Here is a 10,269-nt window from a genome sequence, read left to right as displayed (position 1 = left end):
ACACAGGAAAAAGTGCCCGATTTTGCTCACTATTAGAGAAATGCAAATCAAAACTATGATGAGATTATCATCTCACACAAGTCAGAATTGCCATTATAAAAAAAAGCTACAAACAATAAATGCTGGAGAGGATGTGGAGGAAAGGGAACTCTCCTGCGCCATTGGTGGGAATGTCAATTGATACAGCACTATGGAGAACAGTACACTCAGTCGTGTCCAACTCTTTGTGACCCCATGGACTACACAGTCCATGGAATTCTCTAGGCCAGAATATTGGAGTGGGTGTCTGTTCCCTTCTCCAGGGGCTCTTTCCAATCCATGCATTGAATGCAGGTCTCCTGCACTGCAGGAGGATTCTTTACCAGCTGAGTTACCAGGGAAGCCCATGGAGAACAATATGGAGATTCCTTTAAAAACTAGAAATAAAACTACCATATGCCCCAGCAAGCCCATGAGCGAGCATATACCCTGAGAAAACCATAATTAAAAAACAACAACAACAACACATGTACCCCAATGATCACTGCAACACAATTTAAAATAGCTAGGACATGGAAGCAACCTAGATGCTCATTGACAGATGAGTGGATTAAAAAGTTGTGGTATATACATACACAATGGAATATTACTCAGCCATATAAGGAATGCATTTGAGTCAGTTCTAGTGAGCTGGGAGAAACCACAACGTGTTTTACAGAGTGAAGTAAGAAAAACAAATATTATGTATTAATGCATATATATGGAATCTAGAAAAATGGAACTAATGAACCTATTTAAGGGCAGGAATAGAGACACAGGCATAGAGAACAGACTTGTGGACACGGCAGGGGAAGGAGAGGGGCAGGGGGATTGAGAGGGTAGCACTGAAACGAATATTACCACGTGTGAGATAGGTAGCTAGTGCTTCCCTGGTGGCTCAGAGGTTAAAGCGTCTGCCTCCAGTGTGGGAGACCTGGATTCGATCCCTGGGTCGGGAAGATCTCCTGGAGAAGGAAATGGTAACCCACTGCAGTATTCTTGCCTAGAAAATCACTTGGATGGAGAAGCCTGGTAGGCTATGGTCCATGGGGTCGCAAAGAGTCGGACACAACTGAGCAACTTCAGTCACTCATTCACTCACTCAGTGAGAAGTTGCTGTATCACACAGGAAGCTCAACTCAGTGCTCCTTGGCAACCTAGAGGGGTGGTAGGGAGGGCCTAGGTGGTGGGATAATATATATTTATCTGATTTGATTATGATGACCATTATATCTACTACTGTGGGCAAAAATTGCTTAGAAGAAATGGAGTAGCCTTCATAGTCAATAGGAGTTTGAAATGCAGTACTTGGGTGCAGTCTCATAAATGACAAAATGATCTCGGTTCATTTCTGAGGCAAAACATTCAATATCACATCAATCCAAGTCTATGCCCCAACCACTAATGCTGAAGAAGCTGAAGTTGAATGGTTTCAAGAAGATCTACAGGCCCTTCTAGAATTAACACCAAAAAATATGTTCTTTTCATCATAGAGGAGAGGAATGCAAATGTAGGAAGTCAAGAGATACCTGAAGTAACAGGCAAGGTTGGCTTTGGAGTACAAAATGAAGCAGGGCAAAGACTAACAGAGCTTGGCCAAGAGAACGCACTGGTCATAAAGCACTCTCTTCAACAACACAAGAGACGACTCTACACATGGACGTCACCAGATGATTAACACTGAAATCAGATTGATTATATTATTTGAGTCAGAGATGGAGAAGCTTTATACAGTCAGCAAAAACAAGACTGGAAGCTGACTGTGGCTCAGATCATGAATGCCTTTATTGCAAAATTCATACTTATATGAAGAAAGTAGGGAAAGCCATTAAGCCATTTGGGTATAACCTAATCAAATCCCTTATGATTACACAGTGGAATTGACAAATAGATTCAAGGGATTAGATCTAATAGAGTGCTTGAAGAACTATGGACAGAGGCTTCATAACAATGTACAGGAAACAGTAACAAAAACCATCCCCAGGAAAAATAAATGCAAAAAGGAATAATGGTGTCTGAGGAGGCCTTAGAAATAGCTGAGAAAAGAAGAGAAGTGAAAGGTGAAAGATAAAAGGAGAGATAAACCCATCTGAATTCAGAATTCCAAAAAATACCAAGGAGAGACAAGAAAGCCTTCTAACATGAATAATGCAAAGAAATAGATGAAACCAATAGAACGAGAAAGACTGGAGATCTCTTCAAGAAAATTAGAGATACCAAGGGAATATTCCAAGGAAAGATGGGTACAATAAAGGGCAGAAACAGTAAGGATCTAACAGAAGCAGAAAATATTAAGAACAGGTGGCAAAAATACACAGAAGAACTATACGAAAAAAATCTTAATGACCCAGATAACCATGATTGTGTGATCACTCACCTAGAGCCAGATATTCTGGAGGGTGAAATCAAGTGGGCCTTAAAAAGCATCACTATGAACAAAGCTAGTGGAGGTGATGGAATTACAGTTGAGCTATTTCAAATTCTAAAAGATGATGCTGTGAAAGTGCTGCACTCAAAATGCCAGCCAATTTGGAAAATTCAGCAATGGCCACTGGAAAATGTCAGTTTTCATTCCAATCCCAAAGAAAGGCAATGTCAAAGAATGTTAAAACTACCAAACAATTGCACTCATCTCACACACTAGCAAAATAATGCTCAAAATTCTCCAAGCCAGGCTTCAACAGTATGTGAACAAAGAAATTCCAGATGTTCAAGCTGGATTTAGAAAAGCCAGAGGAATCAGAGATCAAACTGCCAACATCCATTGGATCATACAAAGAGCAAGAGAATTCCAGAAAAACATCTACTTCTGCTTCACTGACTACACTAAAGTCTTTGACCGTGTGGATCACAACAAACTATGGAAAATTCTTAGTTCAGTTCAGTTCAGTCGCTCAGTCATGTCCGACTCTGCGACCCCATGAATCGCAGCACACCAGGCCTCCCTGTCCATCACCATCTCCCGGAGTTCACTCAGACTCACATCCATCAAGTCCGTGATGTCATCCAGCCATCTCATCCTCTGTCATCCCCTTCTCCTCCTGCCCCCAATCCCTCCCAGCATCAGAGTCTTTTCCAATGAGTCAACTCTTCGCATGAGGTCGCCAAAGTACAGGAGCTTCAGCTTTAGCATCATTCCTTCCAAAGAAATCCCAGGGCTGATCTCCTTCAGAATGGACTGGCTGGATCTCCTTGCAGTCCAAGGGACTCTCAAGAGTCGTCTCCAACATCACAGTTCAAAAGCATCAATTCTTTGGCGTTCAGCCTTCTTCACAGTCCAACTCTCACATCCATACATGACTACTGGAAAAACCATAGCCTTGACTAGACGGACCTTAGTCGGCAAAGTAATGTCTCTGCTTTTCAATATACTGTCTAAGTCGGTCATAACTTTTCTTCCAAGGAGTAAGCGTCTTTTAATTTCATGGCTGCAGTCATCATCTGCAGTGATTTTGGAGCCCCCCAAAATAAAGTCTGACACTGTTTCTACTGTTTCCCCATCTATTTCCCATGAAGTAATGGGACCAGATGCCATGATCTTCGTTTTCTGAATGTTGAGCTTTAAGCCAACTTTTTCACTCTCCTCTTTCACTTTCATCAGGAGGCTTTTTAGTTCCTCTTCACTTTCTGCCATAAGGGTGGTGTCATCTGCATATCTGACGTTATTGATATTTCTCCCGGCAATCTTGATTCCAGCTTGTGCTTCCGCCAGCCCAGCATTTCTCATGATATACTCTGCATATAAGTTAAATAAGCAGGGTGACAATATACAGCCTTGACGTACTCCTTTTCCTATTTGGAACCAGTCTGTTGTTCCATGTCCAGTTCTAACTGTTGCTTCCTGACCTGCATACAGATTTCTCAAGAGGCAGGTTAAGTGGTCTGGTATTCCCATCTCTTTCAGAATTTTCCACAGTTGATTGTGATCCACAAGTCAAAGTCTTTGCATAGTCAATAAAGCAGAAATAGATGTTTTTCTGGAACTCTCTTGCTTTTTCCATGATCCAGCGGATGTTGGCAATTTGATCTCTGGTTCCTCTGCCTTTTCTAAAGCCAGCTTGAACATCAGGGAGTTCATGGTTCATGCATTGCTGAAGTCTGGCTTGGAGAATTTTGAGCATTACTTTACTAGCATGTGAGATGAGTGCAATTGTGCGGTAGTTTGAGCATTCTTTTGCATTGCCTTTCTTTGGAATTGGAATGAAAACTGACCTTTTCCAGTCCTGTGGCCACTGCTGAGTTGGGAATACCAGACCACTTGACCTGCCTCCTGAGAAACTGGTATTCAGGTCAAGAAGCAACAGTTAGAACTGGACATGGAACAACGAACTGGTTCAAAATCAGGAAAGGAGTATGTCAAGGCTGTATATTGTCACCCTGCCTATTTAACTTATATGCAAAGTACATCAAGTGAAATGCCAGCTGGATGAAGCACAAGCTAGAATCAAGATAGCCGGGAGAAATATCAATAACTTCAGATATGCAGATGATACCAACCTTATGGAGGAAAGCACAGAGGAACTAAAAAGCCCCTTGATGAAAGTGAAAAAGGAAAACAAAAAAGCTGGCTTAAAACTCGACATTCAAAAACTAAGATCATGGCATCTTGTCCCATCACTTCATGGCAAATAGATGGGGAAACAATGGAAACAGTGAGAGACTTTATTTTCTTGGGCTCCAAAATCACTGCAGATGATGACTGCAGTCATGAAATTAAAAGATGCTTGCTGCTTGGAAGAAAAGCTGTGACAAACCTAAACAGCATATTGAAAAGCAGAGACATTGCTTTGCTGACAAAGGTCCATCTAGTCAAAGCTATGGTGTTTCCAGTAGTCATGTATGGATGTGAGAGTTGGACTTAAAGAAAGCTGAGCACTGAAGAATTGATTGTTTTGAACTGTGGTGTTGGAGAGGACTCTAGAGAGTCCCTGACTATATAGTCATGGTATTCTCCAGGCCAGAATACTGGAATGTGTAGCCTTTCCCTTCTCCAGGGGATCTTCGCAACCCAGGAATCAAACAGAGGTCTCCCACATTCTAGGCGGATTCTTTACCAGCTGAACCACCAAGGAAGCCCAAGAATACTGGAGTGGGTAGCCGATCCCTTCTCTAGCAGATCTTCTTGACCCAGGAATCAAACCAGGGTCTCCTGCCTTACAGGTGGATTCTTTACTAACTGAGCTATCGTGGGAAGCTCACCGGTAAAGACCCTGATGCAGTGAAAGATTGAAGGCAGGAGGAGAAGGGGATGACCGCGGATGAGATGGTTGGGTGGCATCACAGACTCGATGGACATGAGTTTGAGCAAGCTCCAGGAGTTAGTAGACGGGGAAGCCTGACATGCTGCAATCCACGGAGCCACAAACAGTCAGACATCAACGAGTGACTGAACTGACTAATCAAATCAACGACATTTTGAAAAGTTTGACTGAGGTCAGTATGTTTCACAAAGTCATTGTTGTAAATATATTTTAGATTATAATACAGAGTCGTGTACAATTTTATACTTTGTATCAACATAGCTAAGAATTCAGTATACTACTAAAGTAATTCTTAAATTGAATGTTTAGTGGTGTTTGGCACATATCTTTCAGAATCCTGTATGCAGTAAAATAAATTCTGGTAATAAAACTCTTTTTCCTGCAAGGACCTGTGTTTAACAAAAATGAGTTATAAGAAGAAACTTGGGGAGAAGTTTAGAATTTGTTGTTGTTTAGTTGCTCAGTTGTGCCTGAATCTGAGACCCTTTGGATTGTATCCCACCATGCTCCTCTGCCCATGGGATTTTTCATTTCCTTCTCCAGTTTAGAATTATTAACTGTTAATTAATAACAATACATTCAGTTCAGTTCAGTCCAGTCACTCAGTGGTGTCCAACTCCCTGCCACCCCATGAACAGCAGGATGCCAGGCCTCCCTGTCCATCACCAACTCCCGGAGTCCACCCAAACTCATGTCCATTGAGTCAGTGATGCCATCCAGCCATCTCATCCTCTGTCATCCCCTTCTCCTCCTGCCCCAAATCCCTCCCAGCATCAGAGTCTTTTCCAATGAGTCAACTCTTTGCATGAGGTGGCCAAAGTACTGGAGTTTCAGCTTTAGCATCATTCCTTCCAAAGAAATCACAGGGCTGACCTTCAGAATGGACTGGTTGGATCTCCTTGCAGTCTAAGGGACTCTCAAGTCTTCTCCAACACCATTGCTGGTACTAATTTTAACTGCTACATGTATTATGTAGGAGCTGTATTCCAGCATGTTCTTTTATTAATTTTTCTGCTGTTCTTTTTCTACTTGTATAACATGTTGACTCTAAAGAAATGGAAGTATTAAATAGGGTAAATAACTGTAATTTTACATAAGCCTACAGGTTTGTATCTTCTTTTTTGATCATATAACTCCAAAATTGTTAATATTTTCTCATTATAATAGATGAAAAAATAATATTCTTTTAAAATTTTATTCTAGCTGAAGTTATATATGTATGACCTTTCTGAAGATTTATTTGGCCTAGGATGTTCCTATAATATGATATTTATAACAATCTGTAGACCTTGACATTTTTATCCAGGAGTGCAATATATCCGCCCTCTTCTTCAATCAAACAAAATGAACATTTATTGAGAACCTATGTCTAGAATCCCAGTTGTCATTTTAATTTTAATCTGTTGAAGATTTAAATCAATCTGTGAACAAGGAATTTTGTGGAACATTAAGAAGTACAAGAGATTACTCAACTTCGAATATGCTGAAGCCTGAAGAAGGTATACAATATACTAATACCTGGACCTGGAGACCCAATCTCAAGAATAAATTCCTGCTGCTGCTGCTAAGTCGCTTCAGTCGTGTCCGACCCTGTGCGACCCCACAGACAGCAGCCCATCAGGCTCCACCATCCCTGGGATTCTCCAGGCAAGAACACTGGAGTGGGTTGCCATTTCCTTCTCCAGTAGAATAAATTGCGTGATTAATAAATCGTTTGTATCTTCCCTATGAAGAACTTCTAAGATTCTTCCACCAGGGGGCAGCAGAAGAGCGGCTTTCTCCCACTTGCGGCCAGACACAGGGGAGCCTAATGCGCCTGGGGCTTTTTATCTTCCTCTCCATCGCCTTTCCTCTCACCCCCTTTAATTAAGTCAGAAGGGCCCTATATTCATTTGCCCATGAACTGACAGAGCAAACTAACAGCAGCTATTGTACTGTGAACGGATTTGCGACCAGGCAAGGGGCTTCAGCCGAGATTACTCGCCCCGCAGCCGGATGAATGTGCTGAGCACAAAGTCTGCTCAAAGCCGAGCAAACGGACTATTTGTGAAAATGCCATCCTGGCTCAAGTCTGATTAAGACCGGGGGTCCCCAGGCCGTTTGATCTTCACTCATCAAAGAGAGTCTTTAAACAAGCTTCATTTTACACTACTATATGCTGGCGACGGGTTCTGACACCAAAGTGCAGCCACCGTGAGCAGCCTCCAGGAGCACGTGAACAATGGGCATTCTCGGCTTCCTTAAGTGCAGATCACCCAGGCCTGCCTGCTGGAAAATTATCCAGGGCTGGAGGCTGGTCATGGAGCGCAGGCCTCCCACTTTGGAGGTTATTGGGTCTGCCCAACTGGTAGCTCCCCCAACTCGCCCCCTTCCACCCTTCTATACCCCTGAACGCATTTGAAAATTCTTTTCTAGTTTTGGGACTTAGGGGTGAGGAAGAATCTTTACCCAATTTTTACATGTGTCCCCTTTCCTGCTAAAATTAATAGTTCTGTCTCTAGTCTTTATTTTGGTCCACTCCCTGGCGATTCTAAGACAGGGTCTCAGGACACAAAAGTGTTTTCAAGGTCCTGATTTCTATTTTTCACCTTAAGACCCCATTATAATGCACTAGCCTGAGATTTGGTGATTGTTGAAAAGAAAATCAGCTCTGAAACATCAGAATCAATTTTATGAGGCAAAAATATTTCTCTCTCTCTTGCTTTCCATCCGTATATACATGCTTGTGGGCATGTGTGTAGAAATTGAATGGTGGGTTTGCACGTGGCATTTGTTTTTGAACGCTCTGTATTTGTTGAATTTTCTAGGACATATGGTATAAACCACAGATCTATATTTATGTCTATCTATATCCATCTCTTAAAAAACATCACCTGGTTCAAGTAATTTACCTTATTTCCAGAGACTTAAAACCTGTTTGTTTTCTTCAAAACTTCACATATTTTCTTCAAAGTCAAAATACAGTATTGCTGTCAGTGACTATTACTGAATCTTAAGGCTGCTTGAAAAAAATAGGTCTCTTGCAGGATGTTCTTATTAGTCAGAGTACAAAAGGCCTTGCCCTGGCAGAGCTTAAAGAGGGAGAAAGGTGGGGAGGGGAGGGTGAGACACGCTTCTGTCGTCAGAAAGGCCCTCTCTACACACACACCCCCCAACCCCATTTTATAAGTGAAAGACCCACACCAGCACTGAGAGCTAAGCGGCTTGAGCAAGTTCCCACATTTACCAGTCAGCTGCTGGCTGTCACCGTTCCCCGGTGCACAGAGTTCCAAGCCCCAGAATCCTGAAACCAGGGCACAACACTTCTCTTGGGCATGACCCTTGCAGAGTGCTTGCAGTATAAAAGGGGGTAACAATAGGAACTCAGTGATACAGAAGCAAATGATTTTTCTCTAGCTCTGGAGACTGTTTTAAGAAGATCTTGAATCCCGCCTTCTTCTGTCATTGGTCTGTCTTCATGCTGGGAATGTCAGCTCCTTTAGGGAGAATTACGGAGGCAGTTTTGCACTCCCTGTAACTACTGGGTTGGTCAAAAACTTTGTTCAGGTTTGTCATAAGTTGTGGAAAAACCCCAAAGAACTTTTTGGCCAATATATCCTACAGGATCTTTCTGAGTGTCAGGATATCAGAAAAGGTCCTCTCTGATTTTTACTTAAAAGTTTCTGGGTTCTGAGCTCTATTTTCAGATTAGCTTTTAACATCCTGCTTCTGAAAAACATATCTTCTCAGCCAGGGTAGAAAGCTACTATGGAGCCTGGTTTATCAGGGCTGGCCATCTCCACTGACCAAATAAACATAATCATTGTCAAATCTCGCCTTCTGTTTTTACTGAGGAGTGCAGAAAAGCCTAATCTGTCCTCTCGGGAGTCATCACATGGGCCTGGTCTAAAAGCTCATTTAACATCAAGAAGAACATTGAGACCAAAATCTTTTGAAGGCCAATGAGAAAGTCATTCCACTCACACACACACACAATCCTCAAGAATGGGGAATCCCTACTAAAAATTCAAGAGCAGTACCTCCAAAAATGTTGGCAACACTCCCCATAAATGACATTTATTCAGTGTTTTCCCAGTGAAGCAAAATTATATGACAACAGATCTGCTCCCTTTAACAAACAGAAAGAAGCTGAGAAGGAGGAAGAAAGGGAGAGAGGGCCGAAGAACAGAGTTACGTAATGAATTAAAAATGTAGCAGTCACCTAAGAATCTGAAACAGCGAAGATAAAACTAGCTTGCAAATCATATGGTGTTTATTTGTCTGTCCTCCTTATGGATAAAAAGGTTGATGAATGTCCCATGGCAGACACTAAGCACTTAGAATGTGAGGAAGGCATACAGTATGCCCTTTATGAGTTATGCAGTTCAATCCCACATTGGTAAATATTTCACCCATTTTAAAATTTAATGAACAATATTAAACTTGTTGCATTGATTATGGTTCTATTTAAATCAGATCAAATAAGAGGTAGGCTTTCCCTTCAGAATGAAATAAACTAGGTTGGGAGAAGTATCAGCAACCTCAGATATGCAGATGATACCACTCTAACGGCAGAAAGTGAAGAAAAACTAAAGAACCTCTTGATGGGGGTGAAAGAAGAGAGTGAAAAGGCTGGCTTAAAACTCAACACTCAAAAAAATCAAGATCTTGGCATTCAGTCCTATCACTTCATGGCAAATAGAAGGGGGAAAAGTGCAAGCAGTGACAGATTTTATTTTCTTGGGCTCCAAAATCACTGCGGACAGTGACTGCAGCCATGAAATTAAAAGATGCTTGCTTCTTGGAAGAAAAGCTGTGACCAACTAGACAGTATATTAAAAAGCAGAGACATTACTTTACCAACAAAGGTCCATTTAGTCAAAGTTACGGGTTTTCCAGTAGTCATGTATGGATGTGAGAGTTGTACCATAAAGGCGGCTGAGTACCAAAGAATTAATGCTTTTGAAATGTGGTGCTGGACAAGACTCCTGAGAGTCCCATGGACAGCAAG

This window comes from Ovis canadensis, chromosome 22 (genome assembly GCF_042477335.2).
Source record: "Ovis canadensis isolate MfBH-ARS-UI-01 breed Bighorn chromosome 22, ARS-UI_OviCan_v2, whole genome shotgun sequence".
Lineage (NCBI taxonomy): Eukaryota > Metazoa > Chordata > Mammalia > Artiodactyla > Bovidae > Ovis > Ovis canadensis.
This window is presented reverse-complemented; position numbering follows the sequence as displayed.